The sequence below is a fragment of the Dreissena polymorpha genome, chromosome 2 (genome assembly GCF_020536995.1).
Source record: "Dreissena polymorpha isolate Duluth1 chromosome 2, UMN_Dpol_1.0, whole genome shotgun sequence".
NCBI lineage: Eukaryota > Metazoa > Mollusca > Bivalvia > Myida > Dreissenidae > Dreissena > Dreissena polymorpha.
This window is the reverse complement of record NC_068356.1, coordinates 100549590-100572590: the sequence shown is the minus strand read 5'-3', so window position 1 is coordinate 100572590 and position 23001 is coordinate 100549590. Positions and strand designations below refer to the sequence as shown.

Here is a 23001-nt window from a genome sequence, read left to right as displayed (position 1 = left end):
TCGTCCGATATTAATTGCAATGGTACCGTTGTAAAGAAGATCCTCTACAGTTTCTAACCATATGAAAATATTTTATGGCAGGATCGTAGTCGGCCTGTTAATCGCGGACAAAGTCGGCCTGTTTTAACGGGTTTTTTAACACACGCAAATGCCGTAAAGAAAACCCGGAACCGATATAAATGGTTATAAATGCATTATTATTCGTCCGATATTAATTGTAATGGTACCGTTGTAAAGAAGATCCTTTACAGTTTCTAATGATATATAAAATAGTTTATGGCAGGGTCAGAGTCGGCCTGTAAATCGCGGACAAAGTCGGCCTGTTTTAACGGGTTTTTTACACACGCAAATGCCGTAAAGAAGACCCTGAAAAGGAAAAAGGGGTTATAAAAGCATTATTATTAATTCGATATTAATTATAATGGTACCGTTGCAAAGAAGAACCTCCACAGTTTCTAACCATGTTAAAATATTTTATGGCAGGGTCAGTGCCAACCTGTAAATCGTGGTCAAAATTGACCGAAAAATACCGTTTTGTTTTTGTACACAAAACAATGTCTTGAGGAAAACACGTAAAAGCTTAAAGGGGCTATAAAAGCATCCTTTTTCTAACCGACCATACATTTTGGTACCGTTGTTATGGTTTTCTTCCACTGTTTTTAAATATGAAAAAAAATTGTGATAAAGCATAATATGAAATAAGGCGATGCATCAAAGCGAGCTCAATTAATCTGTAATAGAAGAAACCACGGACTCTAGATGACAATATACAATATACGCACCGTGAAGAAACTAACACACAACTTATATACAGATAATATTTGAATTTAATCATTAAAGGCACTTCCTAGCAGAAGAACCTGGAGTTCGTAAAGACTGTTATTAAAAAGTAAGGAAATGAACTTTCAATTATTACTTTAATCAGCAATCAACAACAAACGGGCCATATTAAAGGGTTTCATGTGACCTAATGAACTGAACTGTTAGCCCAAAACCCCGCCCAAAACAGATTGTCACAATATCCGTTGCCAGCCTTGCAACCACAATTTACCTACGAAGGTCAGATCGGGATTCGAACCCGAAACCACCCATGAGCCATCTAAATAAGATATGATTCTGGCCTTGGTTGCTCTACCAATTAAGCTATTCTGACCGTTTGAAAAATATATGGGTAAACTGCAATTCTGTTGAATAGCATGATTAACTTGCTTAGAAAAACTTTTCCAAAGAATTACATGTACATTTCATTGAAATTGTTTTATGATTTAGAACGATATATTGTCAGTTCAAAAGGTCACACGAGGCAATGTTTGAAAAGCCCACAAAAGCTTCCGTTTGTAAAATGGTGATAATTTGCCGACTGTGTAGTTCATATAAACCCTTATTTTGCACAAATCTGGAAGAAACATATATGGATCGAAAACCAACTGCAGATAAGAGCAACAGAACAGTCCTTGTAACTAAGTAACTTTTTTGTTTTAAAATCGCACAAAAGCTGCTGTTTGTAAAATAGATAAAATCACCTTATGTCGGCACACATCTGAAGTATATATGGTTCGAATACCAACTGCGGATAAGAGCAACTAAACAGTCCGGGGCAGTTGCACTTTACCGGTACGCACTATAACCCAAGCCCTTATAATTAGTGTTAAGTTGCGTAAATTTCGGAATCCATGATGGCAGCGTACCGCTAAAGTGCAATATAGCCAACATAAATAAGGAGTTAAAGCGGGACTGCACGATTTGTGTCAAATATGTTAATCAGCAATTAAACAACAAACAGGCCATATTAAACGGTTTCATGTGACCGGACGAACTGATGAACTGAACGGTTAGCCCAAAACCCCGCCGAAAACAAATTGTCACACTATCCATTTCCAGCCTTGCAACCACAAGTTTACCTACGAAGTTCAGATCGGGATTCGAACCCGAACCCACCCATGAGCCATCTAATGATACCGGCCTGGGTTGCTCTACCAATTAAGCTATCTGACCTTTTGAAAAATATGTAGGTAAACTGCAATTCTGTATAATAGCATGAATGACTTGCTCAGCAAAGGTTTACAGTTATTCGCACATCCCTGCTCATAGCAAAACACAATTGACTAACATAAAATCTTTTTCCGTAAATTTATAAATCTTTAATCGAAACATCTTCATTCATTTTCATAAGATAATGTTTTATTAATTTTGCATTGCCTTGTGGCTTTAAATTTAAATTAGGAGATTTGTGACGTATATCGTGTGTGGTCATTTCAGTGACGAAAAAACTAGTTTAACCTCAAAATATTTAACATACAGTCCACACAGGCTAAACAGGGTCGACACTCTTCGCTGTTATGACATTTTTCGTTTAAATGAAGTTTCTTCTTAGCAAAAATACAATTAAGGCGGAAAGTGTCGTCCCTCATAAGCCTGTGCGAACTGCACAGGCTAATCTGGGACGACACTGTACGCACATGCATTATGCCCAGTTTTCTCAGAATACGACACATAGTTTAAATGCATTTTCGATAGAATTATGGTTTAGGGTTAGAAAAATGGTTTTCTTCTTCGAAAACGTCTTCTGCAATTGAACTTAAATTGTTGTCAAACTTTATTTGTTTACAAGAAGTGAATGAATTGTTGGTGTTCCGGCTTCTTTTTTTAGACGTTGGTGTTTTGGGGGTTGATGCTATTAAATTGGCGAGCTTTTGTTTCAGCGATGTGTCGCAAGATTTTCCAGTTGGTGTCATGAGTATTGAATCGGGTGCTGGGTTAATTTCGAAGTCGGCTTTTTTCGGTTTCTTTTGTCCCGTTTTTTTGGCAACACGCGGTTTGCTATTTTTTCGAAGAAGCGTGAGATTTTTAACCGTGCGTTTATCACAGATTCCATCAATACCAAAATATGAATCATTTTCTGCACACGTGAAATGCAAATTATTTCATTGCGAATGAGATGCTAATAGACTGATGTAATGACAGCGATGAATTGAAAGAATCTGTTTGTCTTACATGTACACTATACATGAAAGAAAGGTATCATTAATCTCGTTTATTTTATATATATTATTATGAAAAATTATTCCGTAAAAGGCATAGTCAAACGGAAAAACTTTTCATGGTTATTATAATATATCATTCCTTCACTAAAATGAATGATATATCTTTGGATAGTTGTCAATTTTGTGATTTAAAATTGAAATGTCATAATATGTAACGTCTCTTACAGAGTATATTATATATACGATTTTGTAGTGACTGTCATGTTTTATACATAGCACACACAATGCACCCATATCCGATTTTTCGTCTTTTAAAGTCAAAAGTTTCAATTGGTTGCATCAAAATATCACTCACTACAAGTTGGTTTTTAACTACTTCAAAAAATGAAAATGTCCCTTTAATTGACTATAGAGGATTTGACACCATTTTGTTAATGCTGTTAGTACAGATGACATAATAGTTTCAGATTTTAATTCGCACCTTTCGCTTAACTCAACGTTCAATGGCACGCGCACTTATTATTGTAACTAATGCAAGCTAAAATTAATATGTGAATACTTTCTAAAAACCACTATCCTGCGAAAATGGATCTTATTTAATTGTGGTTCCCTCTTATGTTGTCCGTCGACTTTAAGAATAATGTGTCAGTAATAAAAGTATTGTACATATTTACATGCTTTGTAATAAATGAAAGATGCAAATGTGTCCAATTCATCTTTTTCAGTGCGCTTAATGTAGCTTCTTTACCTGTGACTACGTGCTTATTTTTTCGAAGAAATGAAAGATTCAAATGTGTCTTATTGATATAATACTACATGCTATACTGCCAGGGTCATGCGAAAATGGATCTTATTTCTTAATATCCAACTTAATTAGCGCCGTCTTTATTAAGGCTATGTCTATTTAAAGAACAGATTACGGGGCGCCTAGATTACAGTGAAGTTTATACTAATGTGCAACAATGATGTGGGTCCACTCTCGTTGTTTATTTTAAATGTACTAGAGTTGCGACACCTTAAGGGTTTCGCGGGATGGAATGAGTGGGGAGATCAAATCAAATTGAAAGCCGATTATTTCGACAAAAATTTGGGTACGAAAAAATATGTGGGCAGTGGGTACGAAAAAAAAATAATTTGGGTACGAAAACAAATTTGAGTACGAAAAAAAAATGGTACGAACAAAATACAGGTACGAAAAACTATTTGGGTACGAAAAAAATGGGTACGAATAAAAAATTAGGTACGAACAAATTTGTGTACGAAAAAAATTTGAGTACGACATATGGGTACGAAAAATTTGGGTACGAACAAATTTGTGTACGAAGAAATAATGGGTACAAACATAATATGGGCAGGAAAAAAAACTAATTTGGTTACGAAAACAAATTAGAGTACAAAAAAATAAAGGAAACAAAAAAAAAATAGGGTACGAAAACTATTTGGGTACGAAAAAAATGTGTACAAATAAAAATTTGGGTACGAAACAAATTTGGGTACTAAAAAAATGGGTACGATTTTTTTATTTGGGTACGAAAAAAATGGGTATGAAAAAATAATTGGGTACGAACAAATGGGTACGAAAAAGATTGGTACGAAAAAAAATGGGTACGAACAAATTTGGGTACGAAAAACATTTCGGTACGAAAAAAATGGGTACGAAAAAAAAATTGGGTACGAAAACAATTAGGAACAAAAAACATTCGGGTACGAAAAAAATGGGTACGAAAAAAAAAATTGTTACGGAAAAAATTTGGTACGAACAAAAATTTAGGTACGAAAAAAATGGGTACGAAAAAAATTGGGCACGAAAAAAAAGGGGTACGAAAAAAATTGGGTACGTAAAATTTGGGTACGAAAAACATTTGGGTACGAAAATAATGGGCACGATTTTTTTTTTAGGTACGAACAAATTTGGGTACGAAAAACATTTGGGTACGACAAAAATGATTACGAAAATCGAAAAATTGGGGTATGAAAAATCTAATTTGAATTGTCTAGCCCGTCAATTGTCTCCTGGGGGTGAATTGTCTTGGGGTTGCTATTAAGGCTACATGTACTTCCGGCCAAGCCACATGTTTATAGCGATTGCGCAATAAAAAACACCACTTTTTCGTGATTTAATCAAAAACTAGATTTTTCCCAGTAATAGCGAACACGCCAACAGGTAGATCGCGTTATATGTACAGTTAATGGAAAATTTCATAGGGCCATACATTGTAACTCTGTGAAAAATCATCTGACCAGAACCGGCTGATAATATGCATGTCTCCTCTTGGTAGTGAAGCTTCCCATTAAGTTAAATTGAATTCCAGTCATTAGTTGCTGAGAAATAGCCCGGACAGAAATTGTGCATGGACGGACAGACGAAGCGGCGACTATATGCTCCCCCCTTAAAAAATTTGGGGAGAGCATAATAAAAAAGTTGTGGCAATTTAAAGGTGGTACGCAAACTTTAAAATAGATTTATCAATTATATGCTTATTCTTAGTGAAAAAAAGGCCATAATTGTTACAAAATGCTTGATACAGTTATCTGCTTTTGTTTATACATTGGGGTCATGTTGGTTAAGAAGCAAAATACATGTATGAAAGCAATATGTCAATGGACATAGGAAATATATTCGAGGTGGTACGCAAACATTCCAATGCGCGCACCTACGCCGGGGTGAGTAGGATAGCTACACTATATATATTTCATATATAATAGTCGAGCTCAAAAGTAAATATACTATAAACAACAAGCTTACCTCAATCACAATTTTAATGCAATGCAGTTAAACAATAAAGTTACAATGATATGCCAGGGATTGAAACTAACTTTTTACTATTGTGGGCAACCATCTTTAGTATTTTGGTTGCCCAGATAAAGAATAACGAGCCCAGAAATATGAACATGTGAATATTATTATATTTTTTAAATAAAATAATAGATAATTATATACATTTGCTGACAATACACATGTTCAATGCATGATGTATTATTATGAGCCTGAATTGAATCATGTCCTATTCCTATATAATGAATTTTATTTAACTAGTATTGATCCATGGTGATCAATTGTTTTTCAATTTTTATTGCACTGAATTGTTTTAAGATTAAAAAAAAAAACAAGTTTACCAACTTTTGAAATTGAGTTGCCCAGGCCAAAATCTACTTGCCCCGGGCTCATGGGAAACCACTTATTTCCATCCCTGTATGCTCTTCATTTTCTGTTCTTCCATCCCATTCTCAAAATTAATTTTAAAGCACAATATTTTTTAATAACATTTGTATGAATTACTAACCATTATCACCCAAAACACAATTTTACAACGCTGTAATCGTGTCGTAGAGATTTAGTTTACTATTATCAGTGTTCTCTTTAAATACCGGCAGCCAGCGATTCTGCCGGTTACATTTACTCTTACATTTACATGACTGCTTCTTTTCCCAAATATATCAAGTAAATGTCATAAATGCTTTTCTTTTACTGCATTGTTGCCGGCCATATAACTGGTACTCAATTTTCTGGAAAACACTGAATTATGCATGAAAAACACACAATACTTAAAATCTTAGATTCGTTTTTAAAATAAATTGACACTTCCAGCTTGTCGCCATTAAAATCCAAAGATTCAAATAATTTTCCACGAGGTACGTCAACAATTGCGTAATCAAATGAATAAAAAAAAAAGTAAAGAAAGCCGGACTTTACATAAATTCCAGGTTGATAAACACAACAAGGTAAAGGTACCTTGTAGTCGGTGAGATATAATAATAATACAGTTAGTAAGGCTCGTACCCTGGGTACGGTAAATATACTAAAACGTACCCGGGAATTTTAACACTAAATCGGTTGTTGTCGGGTATTTTGTAAAAATTAATTATGTTTACATTTATGTCAATTTTCTGTTCAATGGCATTTATATTATCAAAACTCATTGTTAAAATCAATGATGTGATTTAATTTTAAATCTTAAATTGTTTAAAGTCGCGTCATTGTATGACGTCGTCAAGTATAATATTTTCCGCGATATCGCACGCTCACTTTTTACCGTCATAGATTTTTTTTAAAGAAACATTTTTTGGTTTGCAAGGTCCGTTAAATGGGGAACACCATATTCGGTATTTATATTATGTTTTAACAATTAATTCATGCTGTGTAATAAATATTGAATAAGATATTTCGATATTGATTGAAAATGTTTCATATGTTATTTATGAAACCTCTTATTCTAATGAGTGTATGCTATTATATTATACTTTGAAAAGCATATCTGTTGTACTATAATCTTATTATTCAAATTAAATCGTTAATTTAACAATGCTTGTCGTCAGTGTTAATAGTCGTAAATGCTTGTGATCATTGTCGTCAATGTTAGTCGTCAATCCTTATCGTCATTATACATGAAGGAAATAAAAGCAGAAACAGAGACGTATTCTTGATTACTTGCTTATTCCTACGACGTCCTCTCAACACTCAAACTAAAAAGCATGTTGATGCAGATTTTTTAAAAGAGAAGGTTGTTTAAGGCCAAAAAAAAAAATAGTCTTGGTTCAGGGAACCCGACCGACCCTATTTTTTGCCCCCGACCCTAACGATTTTTTGGTCCATGGAAAAAAATCTGATGGCGAAAATGCTAAAATCTCGTAAAATTTCATTGAAAACAGCCACCATTTAAACCTGGATTGGTTTTCTATATTTTTCTCTTTGTTTCAATGAAAGTGTTCGCAATTTGAACAGTGAACAAAAACCGGTCTGCACCTGTATACGAGACATTGCTTGACCTTATTGTTATTGAAGTGCGCATGCTAGCTGGCCAATCAAAATTGAGCTCGCTTACACATGAAATAACGTTGTTGAATGAAATGTAAAAATGGGTGGAGCTATGGAGTAATATTCGGTTATTCATGCGCAGACACTGTGCACTTTGAATACACAGTTAAAATTGTCGTCTGCAAACAAAATAGCGGCCAGTCGCAAATGTCGTATTATTAAAGATTAAAAATGAAAAGAAGCGTGACAATAATTTAATTATTTCCAAGCTGTCTATTGATCTGAATTTAAAAGTGATAATTAAATAATTAGTTCTATGTCGATGATGTTACAACTTTCTGTCAATTTCCGATCAAATGAAAAGATGATAATTAATTAATTTGTTTGTTTTACTCGCACACTATGCTAAAAAATGTGTACAAATAAAAATTTGGGTACGAAACAAATTTGGGTACTAAAAAAATGGGTACGATTTTTTTATTTGGGTACGAAAAAAATGGGTATGAAAAAAAAATTGGGTACGAACAAATTTGGGTACGAAAAAGATTGGTACGAAAAAAAATGGGTACGAACAAATTTGGGTACAAAAAACATTTCGGTACGAAAAAAATGGGTACGAAAAAAAAATTGGGTACGAAAACAATTAGGAACAAAAAACATTTGGGTACGAAAAAAATGGGTACGAAAAAAAAAATTGTTACGGAAAAAATTTGGTACGAACAAAAATTTAGGTACGAAAAAAATGGGTACGAAAAAAATTGGGCACGAAAAAAAAGGGGTACGAAAAAAATTGGGTACGTAAAATTTGGGTACGAAAAACATTTGGGTACGAAAATAATGGGCACGATTTTTTTTTTAGGTACGAACAAATTTGGGTACGAAAAACATTTGGGTACGACAAAAATGATTACGAAAATCGAAAAATTGGGGTATGAAAAATCTAATTTGAATTGTCTAGCCCGTCAATTGTCTCCTGGTGGTGAATTGTCTTGGGGTTGCTATTAAGGCTACATGTACTTCCGGCCAAGCCACATGTTTATAGCGATTGCGCAATAAAAAACACCACTTTTTCGTGATTTAATCAAAAACTAGATTTTTCCCAGTAATAGCGAACACGCCAACAGGTAGATCGCGTTATATGTACAGTTAATGGAAAATTTCATAGGGCCATACATTGTAACTCTGTGAAAAATCATCTGACCAGAACCGGCTGATAATATGCATGTCTCCTCTTGGTAGTGAAGCTTCCCATTAAGTTAAATTGAATTCCAGTCATTAGTTGCTGAGAAATAGCCCGGACAAAAATTGTGCATGGACGGACAGACGAAGCGGCGACTATATGCTCCCCCCTTAAAAAATTTGGGGAGAGCATAATAAAAAAGTTGTGGCAATTTAAAGGTGGTACGCAAACTTTAAAATAGATTTATCAATTATATGCTTATTCTTAGTGAAAAAAAGGCCATAATTGTTACAAAATGCTTGATACAGTTATCTGCTTTTGTTTATACATTGGGGTCATGTTGGTTAAGAAGCAAAATACATGTATGAAAGCAATATGTCAATGGACATAGGAAATATATTCGAGGTGGTACGCAAACATTCCAATGCGCGCACCTACGCCGGGGTGAGTAGGATAGCTACACTATATATATTTCATATATAATAGTCGAGCTCAAAAGTAAATATACTATAAACAACAAGCTTACCTCAATCACAATTTTAATGCAATGCAGTTAAACAATAAAGTTACAATGATATGCCAGGGATTGAAACTAACTTTTTACTATTGTGGGCAACCATCTTTAGTATTTTGGTTGCCCAGATAAAGAATAACGAGCCCAGAAATATGAACATGTGAATATTATTATATTTTTTTAATAAAATAATAGATAATTATATACATTTGCTGACAATACACATGTTCAATGCATGATGTATTATTATGAGCCTGAATTGAATCATGTCCTATTCCTATATAATGAATTTTATTTAACTAGTATTGATCCATGGTGATCAATTGTTTTTCAATTTTTATTGCACTGAATTGTTTTAAGATTAAAAAAAAAACAAGTTTACCAACTTTTGAAATTGAGTTGCCCAGGCCAAAATCTACTTGCCCCGGGCTCATGGGAAACCACTTATTTCCATCCCTGTATGCTCTTCATTTTCTGTTCTTCCATCCTATTCTCAAAATTAATTTTAAAGCACAATATTTTTTAATAACATTTGTATGAATTACTAACCATTATCACCCAAAACACAATTTTACAACGCTGTAATCGTGTCGTAGAGATTTAGTTTACTATTATCAGTGTTCTCTTTAAATACCGGCAGCCAGCGATTCTGCCGGTTACATTTACTCTTACATTTACATGACTGCTTCTTTTCCCAAATATATCAAGTAAATGTCATAAATGCTTTTCTTTTACTGCATTGTAAATTGTAATTCATGCGCAGACACTGTGCACTTTGAATACACAGTTAAAATTGTCGTCTGCAAACAAAATAGCGGCCAGTCGCAAATGTCGTATTATTAAAGATTAAAAATGAAAAGAAGCGTGACAATAATTTAATTATTTCCAAGCTGTCTATTGATCTGAATTTAAAAGTGATAATTAAATAATTAGTTCTATGTCGATGATGTTACAACTTTCTGTCAATTTCCGATCAAATGAAAAGATGATAATTAATTAATTTGTTTGTTTTACTCGCACACTATGCTAACTGACAGCAGCGTATTTTAATCAAATGAAAATGTGAAAAACACGCGCGGTTTAATTGTAATTAAAGTTTCGTATTTTTAACACATAGGAAGAGTCATTCATCTAGTCTACTATAAAAATGGAATTAACCACTTTGTCTCTACAGTCGCTTACATGGCGTCTTTAACCTTAAAGCGTCGTTGGACGAAAAAGAGTCATAAAAAAAAATTAAAACACAAAACACTAGAGCATTCCAAGAGTCATGGAAACTTGACAACAATTGGCTTCGCTTTGATAATGAATCAAAATCAATGTACTGTGACGCCCTTAGCCTGTACAAACCAATAGCAACATTCAAATTTATGTACACTGCTCACTTCCTGTGCGATGCGCTCAAACCCATTGCCATTTTATAAAAAAATGTACCAGAAGAAAGACTTGTGCTATTCTGAGGTTACCCTCCTTTTGACAGCCACTATTCAGACTCTTGAGCACCTGTCGGAGACTAGGTCAGGTCTCATGATGAAAAAAATTCTGAAGGTCACACCCCAAACACCAGAGACTGATAAAGATGGCTTGTTCACTTTTGAATATGAAGGTCACACTATTACAGACAGACAAACAAAAAATGGTTGGCTCAAATAAATTTTGGGCCAGCGCTAGCCCTGAAGAAGTGCATAAAGAGCTAGGAATATTGAATAATATACAACGACTAAATACCACATGTGCAATGTTAATCATTTGGTCAGTGTTTAAACAATCATGGGTGCATTAACTGACCCTTTTTCACCCTGAAATCAGTCGACTGGTAAAAAAAAAAAAAAAAAAAAAAAAAAAAGAAAAACCTACCTACCCTCCTACATTTTTCTGGCCATGTTCCCTGAACCAAGACTATTTTTTTATTTGGCCTAAGGTTAACAATATTGTTTTACGTTATCGGTAGCATGTTTAACGACATCGGATTTTTGGCGGATATACAACTCGGATACAATCTAATATTTGCGGGTATGTTTAAGTTTATTTACCGTACCCAGGGAACATGTAAGTAAAGTTAAGAGTACCCGGGGTACATGTACCGGTAAGTAGTACCCGAGCCGAGAATGACCAATCGAGCCTTCGTAAGTGATTGATGGTGTATGGGATAACATGCACTGAGGGTGTATATTTTTCATGAACAAGTCAATTGAAGGTGTTAGAGATGCATTGATCCATAACATTAAAAAGGGTAATTAACCAAGGGCTTATTAAAATTAAAACGATGATATTACATTGTACCAGCTGTTTATTGTTGAGTACTGTAAGCTTGCAATATTTTAAATAATGTAAACAACTTACCTTGTATTAAGTTGGCACATTGTTGTCAGATGTAGAAACTTTTTATACTTATTTCTGTTAAGTTGCACTGGCTGAACCAAAAGAATTATGTAGTCGTTTCTGAATAATCACGAAACAACCTACTAATGCATATGTGCTTGCCAGTTACTGAGTTTGTGCATTTCCATTCATTATATTATCGGCCTTGGCAAACAGCGTAGACCCAGATGAGACGCCGTGCGATGTCTGCTATTTCGTTACGCTGAAGATTTCCATATCCACGGGTGTTTTTGTGTCAAATGTTATGGTTTTTCAATAGATCGTATACTTATCTACAAAACAGCGAATTAGCGTTCACTTAACATCATCTATGTTATTTTGTTAATACTTTCTCGCGTTCTTTTCGAACTTGTATTGACAGCCATTGGTCGACGCCGTCTGCTATTTCCAACGATGAAGATTTCCATATCCACTGGCGTTTTTTTTATGTCAAATGCTAGTGTTTTCCAATTGATCGTATACTTATCTACAAAACGGATAAGTAGCGTTCACTTTACATCGTTTGTGATGATGTTATTTTGTAAATACTTTTAAGCGTTCTTTCTGTCGAAGTCGGCCATTTTGACGTGTGTGAAAAAATACCGACATTCCCGCAATTACAAAATCCCCAGGAATCCCCGAGATCCCACGAAATCCCCATTAATATTGATTATTTATCGAAAAACTGCGTATTTTAATATAGATAGTTGCGAAATACACTGAAATAACTAATGAAACATTGTTTTTATGAAAGTTTGATTTCGGATATTTCGGTAGGGCATCGGTATATCCACATAACGCATTTTGTAATTCCGGTTATGTAAAACTTGCGAAATTTTTTCGTGATTTCATCAAAAACTAGATTTTTCCCAGGTATAACGCCTACGCCAACAGGTAGATCGCATTCTTGTCCATATACATGTCAAATTTCAGCAAACGTGCTGAGCCAGTTTTCAAGAAACTCAAATCGCAGTGATTCTCGCCACCTTAACGAAACTTAGCCCCCTTTATCATTCGTTCGAATGAACGTCATCAATGATGACGTCCAATACATCACTCATTCCATACTAGAGTTGCGACACCTTAAGGGTTTCGCGGGATGGAATGAGTGGGAACTAAAAAAATGTGGGTTCGGAAATTTTGGGTAAGAAAATGTGGGAACACAAATTTTGGGTAATAAACAAATGTGGGTACGAAAATTTTGGTTACGAAAAAAAATGTGGGTACGAAAATTGTGGGTACAATGGGTCAATGTTAAGGTTTTAGCATGGCGGACGCCGGACGGCGAAAAGACACGACACGACACGATGAGCTGGCTATGACAATACCTCAGGTATTCTCCGAAAACAGTCGAGGGCATATGCATAAGTCAGTGAGTAATACTCAACAAGACTATTGTCAAGCAAATTTGTCCCCTAGCGGCTCCACCATTGTCAGAATTTATTTTATGTTTTTATTTATTGCCATAGAAACCAGAATTTTTGACGTAGGAACAAAATGCAATCACGTGCATAATGTCCTTATTGCCATCTATCTTTGTTTCAAGTTTCATGAAAAAATATTAAGAACTTTTAAAGTTATCGCAGGATTCAGAAAAGTGTGACAGACTGACTGACTGACTAACTGACGGACACACAGAGCGCAAACCATAAGTCCCCTCCGGTGAATCCGGTAGTGTACTAATAAAAGCTAGGCACGGCGTATAAAATCAGAACCACTGGGCCGAATCTGCTGAAACATGGCCACATTATAGATTACAGTCCAAACAAGCTACAGAATGAGCGTTTTTGGACCTGACAGCGTAAACATTAAACAAAAATGGACAGCACAGAATGGGTCATTTTGTACAAAAAATGTAAACTTTAAGTGGCATTTAATGACCTTTAGACATCAGAAAGTTGCAAATTTTTAATATTCTGCACACTTCGACTTGTTTTTTTTTACAAATTTAGAAGCATGTATGCTTGGGATGTATATAAACCCTGTTATTCAGTGTCAAATTTGGCCAAAAATCACAATACAATCCCAAAAATGGCTAAGCAGCAATGCCCCTTTAACATTATTCCTTATATTTAATTGTATTGTTTAAAAAGATAACTGTGTATATTTAATCATAATGGCTCTGTATATCACACTTGATAGGCCACTGCTGGGGCTTGAACCCAGAACTCATCTCACATTGTAAGATGCGTTTTTCAATTAAACTACAATGACTGTATCTTGTGAAGTGGAGCCAACATACACCCACATACCGGTAAGTGAAAAAATCATACTGGGCGTTGTCGCATAACTGTTTACAACAAAAGATGTATACATAGATATATATACATAAATGGGTAAAAAATAAACCGTCTATTTTTTAATTTTTGTTTCATATATACACATTTGCTAGCAATGATTTATATTTATATCATGTTGAAATCATTTATAGACAGAATATTACTGAAACTGCAATAAACTATAAGATGGATAGATATAATGTTTCATTCCATCTAGTACAATGAACAAATGTTCTTTTGATGCCATTTTCACTAAGGTATAGGTATTGAATCCTGATATACGACTAAAAATGAAATGTATGTTGGTTAGCATGAAATATTCAACAAATCCTCATATTCAAGCTGGGTCATCACTAAGTGAAATAATTTGTGGACATATCATAATAGAAAAATGCATTTCATGCCTCTAGATTGCTTTATTACAGGGTTCCCAGCTTTTTGTATGAACAAAATTCCCTGATTTTTCCCTGATGGAAAATAAAACGTCCAGGATCATAATTTCGACCTTTTTCTTGTTTTAGACACCCTGAATAAAAAGCAGTTGCAGACATAACTTATTTTTAAAGCTACATGTATACTATAAAGTCACCATAGCCATGCAGAGGAAATAATTTTCTGTTTTAAGTGTATGGACTTCTCGAGACAAGTTGGGAAAGTCTGCCCAAACAAAATTCCCTGATTTTTCCCTGATTTCAGGAACTTTTCCCAAATTCCCTGACTTTTCCCTGACTGGAAAAATTGAAAGTCTTTTTCCAGGTTTTCCCTGATTTCCAGGTTGGCTGGGAACCATGTTTAACTATGATAAAATGTTCTTTAGATGCCATGTGTATTAATATATAGGTCTATTTTTCTGAGATATTAATGAAAATGCCTGTGGGTATGTGGCGAATATTTAAAAAATCAACTTGATATATGGTGCTAACACGGTAAAATTGTATGAGCCCAAATTATAATAGATGAATGCGTATTATGCTTCTCTGCTTATACTATGACGACATGTTCATACAATGCCATTTTTATTAATATACATGTATATGCCAAATTTAATGAAAAAGACTTGAAAATGTGTGTCGCAAGATACCAAGTAAGAAATAAATCAGCATTTTTATGTAGGGTCTTCACACGGTAAAATTATTTGTGCCCAAAATAATAATAGATGAATGCATATTAGGCTTCAATGTTGCTTATACTATGACTACTGGTTCATACGATGCCATTTTTATAAATATCTATGCCAAATTTAATGAAATAGACTTGAAAATGTGTGTCGCCAGGTACCAAGTAAGAAAAAAATCAGCATTTTTATCTAGGGTCTTCACACGGCTAAATTATTTGTGCACAAATAATAATAGATGAATGCATATTAGGCTTCAATGTTGCTTATACTATGACTACTGGTTCATACGATGCCATTTTTATAAATATCTATGCCAAATTTAATGAAATAGACTTGAAAATGTGTGTCGCCCGGTACCAAGTAAGAAAAAAGTCAGCATTTTTATGTAGGGTCTTCACACGGTAAAATTATTTGTGCCCAAAGTATAATAGATGAATGCATATTAGGCTTCAATGTTGCTTATACTATGACTACTGGTTCATATGATGCCAATCTTATAAATATCTATGCCAAATTTAATGAAATAGACTTGAAAATGTGTGTCGCCAGGTACCAAGTAAGAAAAAAATCAGCATTTTTATGTAGGGTCTTCACACAGTAAAATTATTTGTGCCCAAGTAATAATAGATGAATGCATATTAGGCTTCAATGATGCTTATACTATGACTACTGGTTCATACGATGCCAATTTTATAAATATCTATGCCAAATTTAATGAAATAGACTTGAAAATGTGTGTCGCCAGGTACCAAGTAAGAAAAAATCTGCATTTTTATGTAGGATCTTCACACGGTAAAATTGTTTGTGCCCAAATAATAATAGATGAATGCATATTAGGCTTCAATGTTGCTTATACTATGACTACTGGTTCATACGATGCCATTTTTTAAAATATCTATGCCAAATTTAATGAAAAAGACTTGAAAATGTGTGTCGCCAGGTACCAAGTAAGAAACAAATCAGCATTTTTATGTAGGGTCTTCACACAGTAAAATTATTTGTGCCCAAGTAATAATAGATGAATGCATATTAGGCTTCAATGTTGCTTATACTATGACTACTGGTTCATACGATGCCATTTTTTAAAATATCTATGCCAAATTTAATGAAAAAGACTTGAAAATGTGTGTCGCCAGGTACCAAGTAAGAAACAAATCAACATTTTTATGTAGGGTCTTCACACAGTAAAATTATTTGTGCCCAAGTAATAATAGATGAATGCATATTAGGCTTCAATGTTGATTATACTATGACTACTAGTTCATATGATGCCAATCTTATAAATATCTATGCCAAATTTAATGAAATAGACTTGAAAATGTGTGTCGCCAGGTACCAAGTAAGAAAAAAGTCAGCATTTTTATGTAGGGTCTTCACACAGTAAAATTATTTGTGCCCAAAGTATAATAGATGAATGCATATTAGGCTTCAATGTTGCTTATTATATGACTACTGGTTCATACGATGCCAATCTTATAAATATCTATGCCAAATTTAATGAAATAGACTTGAAAATGTGTGTCGCCAGGTACCAAGTAAGAAAAAAATCAGCATTTTTATGTAGGGTCTTCACACAGTAAAATTATTTGTGCCCAAGTAATAATAGATGAATGCATATTAGGCTTCAATGATGCTTATACTATGACTACTGGTTCATACGATGCCAATTTTATAAATATCTATGCCAAATTTAATGAAATAGACTTGAAAATGTGTGTCGCCAGGTACATGTACCAAGTAAGAAAAAATCTGCATTTTTATGTAGGATCTTCACACGGCAAAATTGTTTGTGCCCAAATAATAATAGATGAATGCATATTAGGCTTCAATGTTGCTTATACTATGACTACTGGTTCATACGATGCCATTTTTTAAAATATCTATGCCAAATTTAATGAAAAAGACTTGAAAATGTGTGTCGCCAGGTACCAAGTAAGAAAAAAATCAGCATTTTTATGTAGGGTCTTCACACAGTAAAATTATTTGTGCCCAAATAATAATAGATGAATGCATATTAGGCTTCAATGTTGCTTATACTATGACTACTGGTTCATACGATGCCAATCTTATAAATATCTATGCCAAATTTAATGAAATAGACTTGAAAATGTGTGTCGACAGGTACCAAGTAAGAAAAAAATCTGCATTTTTATGTAGGGTCTTCACACAGTAAAATTATTTGTGCCCAAATAATAATAGATGAATGCATATTAGGCTTCAATGTTGCTTATACTATGACTAATGGTTCATACGATACCATTTTTATAAATATCTATGCCAAATTTAATGAAATAGACTTGAAAATGTGTGTCGCCAGGTACCAAGTAAGAAAAAAATCAGCATTTTTATGTAGGGTCTTCACACGGTAAAATTATTTGTTGCCAAATAATAATAGATGAATGCATATTAGGCTTCAATGTTGCTTATACTATGACTACTGGTTCATACGATGCCAATCTTATAAATATCTATGCCAAATTTAATGAAATAGACTTGAAAATGTGTGTCGCCAGGTACCAAGTAAGAAAAAAGTCAGCATTTTTATGTAGGGTCTTCACACAGTAACATTATTTGTGCCCAAATAATAATAGATGAATGCATATTAGGCTTCAATGATGCTTATACTATGACTACTGGTTCATACGATGCCAATTTTATAAATATCTATGCCAAATTTAATGAAATAGACTTGAAAATGTGTGTCGCCAGGTACCAAGTAAGAAAAAATCTGCATTTTTATGTAGGATCTTCACACGGTAAAATTGTTTGTGCCCAAATAATAATAGATGAATGCATATTAGGCTTCAATGTTGCTTATACTATGACTACTGGTTCATACGATGCCATTTTTTAAAATATCTATGCCAAATTTAATGAAAAAGACTTGAAAATGTGTGTCGCCAGGTACCAAGTAAGAAACAAATCAGCATTTTTATGTAGGGTCTTCACACAGTAAAATTATTTGTGCCCAAGTAATAATAGATGAATGCATATTAGGCTTCAATGTTGCTTATACTATGACTACTGGTTCATACGATGCCATTTTTTAAAATATCTATGCCAAATTTAATGAAAAAGACTTGAAAATGTGTGTCGCCAAGTACCAAGTAAGAAACAAATCAGCATTTTTATGTAGGGTCTTCACACAGTAAAATTATTTGTGCCCAAGTAATAATAGATGAATGCATATTAGGCTTCAATGTTGATTATACTATGACTACTGGTTCATATGATGCCAATCTTATAAATATCTATGCCAAATTTAATGAAATAGACTTGAAAATGTGTGTCGCCAGGTACCAAGTAAGAAAAAAGTCAGCATTTTTATGTAGGGTCTTCACACAGTAAAATTATTTGTGCCCAAAGTATAATAGATGAATGCATATTAGGCTTCAATGTTGCTTATTATATGACTACTGGTTCATACGATGCCAATCTTATAAATATCTATGCCAAATTTAATGAAATAGTCTTGAAAATGTGTGTCGCCAGGTACCAAGTAAGAAAAAAATCAGCATTTTTATGTAGGGTCTTCACACAGTAAAATTATTTCTGCCCAAGTAATAATAGATGAATGCATATTAGGCTTCAATGATGCTTATACTATGACTACTGGTTCATACGATGCCAATTTTATAAATATCTATGCCAAATTTAATGAAATAGACTTGAAAATGTGTGTCGCCAGGTACCAAGTAAGAAAAAATCTGCATTTTTATGTAGGGTCTTCACACAGTAAAATTATTTGTGCCCAAGTAATAATAGATGAATGCATATTAGGCTTCAATGATGCTTATTCTATGACTACTGGTTCATCCTGTACGAAAATTCTTTGCAGATTCTGTACTGAGTCTGTACAAAATCTGCCCAGAATCAAGACAGAATTCATTTATTCTGTACAAAGAGCACACAGACCCAGAATCTGCCTGGAAAACTGTACAGATTTTTTAAGCAGAATTACAATTAAGCAGAATTTCATCTGTACATATTACTATACCAAACAGAATTTTTATACTTTTCATTTTTATAAGACAGATTTTTAGCACTCTGCATTTTAGCAAGACAGAATTTTGGTACTTGGCAGTATTAAGCAAGGCAGAATATTGGACTTAGAAAACTATTGAAACAAAATTTCAAAATGGGACTTAGATAATTAAAAAAAATAGACTCCTGATTCAAGTTTCTAAATGTTTATTATGAGAAACATTTGCCCTATACAAGAAAAACAATATTTATGTTCAGTTCAATTTATACAATAATTGCCATTCATGTATATATTACATGTCATAATATTAAAATATGTGAGTATGTAATGATAATTTACCTTTTAATTGTACCTTTGTACATGTAGATCTACTATAATCATAAAATATCTTTGAATTAAGGTTCTTACAGTAAACTTGATTTAGGGTTGAATACATATTGAAAATTGTTTTTCAATTCCCCCTCCCCCCCCCCCTGACTTATGAAAACTGCTTTGCTTTAATGGTATATGTATTTCCACTGGGGTTAAATGTTTAGTTTGCCTTCCTCTGACTCTATCTATGAAAAATTGTAATGTCAGTGCTTGTATACACCTCTGTAACAGTTCACTTGAAAATAATCATAAACCCCTAACAAACAAATCCTGCCTGCTTGATACTTGTAATGTGAAACTGGGGCTATCTTTACTGGCTTGCTGGAATGTGTATAATCTCTTCTGATTGGTTGGGAGCCAAATTTGAACATGTAAACATAGATCCATGCAAGACCTGAAATGTAGTTTCAAAGCAATGTTGGGACTTTTTAAAGTTGAAGTTTTAACAATATCCTGAAATACTTTGATGGACATTCATAAACAATTAACTAGAATGTGGAAATCAACATTTTGTGTATTAACAAGTCTCTAAAAGAGGAATTCAGTGAGTTATGAAGCGGCCCTTTTGGAAATGCTTTGAACTGTTAAACAGGTTTGTATTGTTTTTCTTTACATTGTTATCTTATAATGTTATGTTTAATTTAATGATATAATTTAACAGTTACAAAGATCTGTTTTGGTGGGTGATTTACATTTTAAATAAATGATGAAACCAATTATCTTTGCAGTATGTTCACATAAAAGACATAAGTCAGTCAAAGGTATCTCTATCTTACAAAACCAACATATAGTTGTAACAATCAATTGCCTAATCAGTGACCAAATGAAAGGGCAATGTAACCAATACTTAGATTTATTTATGAATAACTACTCTGCCACAAAATGTAAAGCCTTTTTTTTAATTACATATTTACGAAAGCTATGTTATCACTTAAAAGGTGTTGCATTATTTAAGTTGTAATTTTAGTAGATCCCATATGATCACTTCATTCAGATTGGCTAAACAAAGTAATTTTTAACCAGGTTTTCCGAAGGAAAAAACTGGTTATTAGATTGGCGAATGCGGGCGGGCTGGCTGGCTGGCGGGCTGGCTGGCTGGCTGGCTGGCGGAATAAGCTTGTCCGGGCCATAACTATGTCGTTCATTGTCAGATTTTAAAATCATTTGGCACATTTGTTCACCATCATTGGACGGTGTGTCGCGCGAAATAATTACGTCGATATCTCCAAGGTCAAGGTCACACTTTGAGTTCAAAGGTCAAAAATGGCCATAAATGAGCTTGTCCGAGCCATAACTATGTCGTTCATCGTCAGATTTTAAAATCATTTGGCACATTTGTTCACCATCATTGGACGGTGTGTCGCGCGAAATAATTACGTCGATATCTCCAAGGTCAAGGTCACACTTTGAGTTCAAAGGTCAAAAATGGCCATAAATGAGCTTGTCCTGGCCATAACTATGTCATTCATTGTGAGATTTTAAAATCATTTGGCACATTTGTTCACCATCATGGGACGGTGTGTCCCACGAAAGAATCACGTCAATATCTCCAATGTCAAGGTCGCCACGACTAAAAATAGATTTAAAAAAAAAAAAAAAAACTTACAAAGGGGGTTAATTTTTTTTGGTCATTTCAAAAGTTCAGTTTGAGTTTTCTCCCTTTATCAGATTTTTTTTTCACAATGAAAACCTGGTTTTGTGACAATTTTGTCCCTTGTTAAATAGTAAATTGTATTTTTTTTGCTTTCAGCGATTTTCAAAAAAGATTGTGTAGCAACTTACCCCTGACAACGACCTCAGAAGTGCAGTCACAGAGTAATGGTGCTGTTATCACTTAAAAGGTGTGAAGCAAAAACTTAATATAATGCGGTTTGTAACTAAATCAACATTACAAATTCTCTTTTTATAAAACACGCTATGAAATGACCTACATTTGAAAAAATGTCAAATTTATTTTATAATGTGAAAAGCAAAATATAAAGAGAAGCAAGTTGGTGAACCATGTTGCGTTATTTAAGTTGTAATTTTAGTAGATCCCATATGATCATTTCATTCAGATTGACTAAACAAAATGATTTAAAAATAGTTATGTGTATTTTTTGCTTTCAGCAACTATCAAAAAAGATTGTGTAGCAACTTTCCCCTGACAACGACCACTGGCTCAGTTAAGTGCAGTCACAGAGTGATGGTACCTCACCAGGGTCTAGTTCAGGCAAATGAAGAAAAAGGGATTTTCATCTCAATATAATAACTGTAATTTCTTAAAACATAAACTTACTTTATTTACTGTGCTTTTATGTCATATAACAGTGATACAATAATGTGTGTTGTATTTAGGGATTTATTTCTTAACGGGATGTGTAAGAGTAAATTATTTTATTTTATTGACTGTCAGTATTTGTTACTTTTCTTATATATATATAAACATGTCATAATATCATTAAATAAAAATGTTTAATATTTACAGTCTATATATTTTGCTTTACATTTTGCTACATTTTTCTGTACAGAATTTTTTGTGTGTACAGATTTTATTTTGTGTACAGATTTTATTTTGCACAGAATCCCATTCTCACATTTTGGTTCACCCCACATTTAATTCTGCCCAGGTTTTTTTCTGCCCCTAAAAAATTCTGCTTAATTTAAATAATTCGTAAAATCTGTACAGAATTCGTTCTTTGTTTATATTGAAAAAATCTATAAATAGAAATCTGCTTCAACTCATTTTTAATGGACACCAAATATTTTCTGCACAGGTTCTATACAGATTTTGTGTATTTTATTCTGCACATAATCTGGTTACAGTCAGCCCAAACTTTTTCGTACAGGATACGATGCCAATTTTATAAATATCTATGCCAAATTTAATGAAATAGACTTGAAAATGTGTGTCGCCAGGTACCAAGTAAGAAAAAATCTGCATTTTTATGTAGGATCTTCACACGGCAAAATTGTTTGTGCCCAAATAATAATAGATGAATGCATATTAGGCTTCAATGTTGCTTATACTATGACTACTGGTTCATACGATGCCATTTTTTAAAATATCTATGCCAAATTTAATGAAAAAGACTTGAAAATGTGTGTCGCCAGGTACCAAGTAAGAAAAAAATCAGCATTTTTATGTAGGGTCTTCACACAGTAAAATTATTTGTGCCCAAATAATAATAGATGAATGCATATTAGGCTTCAATGTTGCTTATACTATGACTACTGGTTCATACGATGCCAATCTTATAAATATCTATGCCAAATTTAATGAAATAGACTTGAAAATGTGTGTTGCCAGGTACCAAGTAAGAAAAAAATCAGCATTTTTATGTAGGGTCTTCACACAGTAAAATTATTTGTGCCCAAATAATAATAGATGAATGCATATTAGGCTTCAATGTTGCTTATACTATGACTACTGGTTCATACGATGCCAATCTTATAAATATCTATGCCAAATTT

The 23001-nt window shown here is 33.6% G+C and overlaps 1 long non-coding RNA gene across 1 annotated transcript; it reads left to right on the top strand.

Moving 5' to 3' along the window:
* The first annotated feature begins 19731 nt into the window (after nucleotides 1-19731).
* On the top strand, nucleotides 19732-22372 carry LOC127868266 (uncharacterized). Its single transcript, XR_008044050.1, has 3 exons — nucleotides 19732-20140; nucleotides 21299-21389; nucleotides 21658-22372. It is a non-coding gene; the product is annotated as an uncharacterized LOC127868266 (long non-coding RNA).
* Nucleotides 22373-23001: the final 629 nt, after the last annotated feature.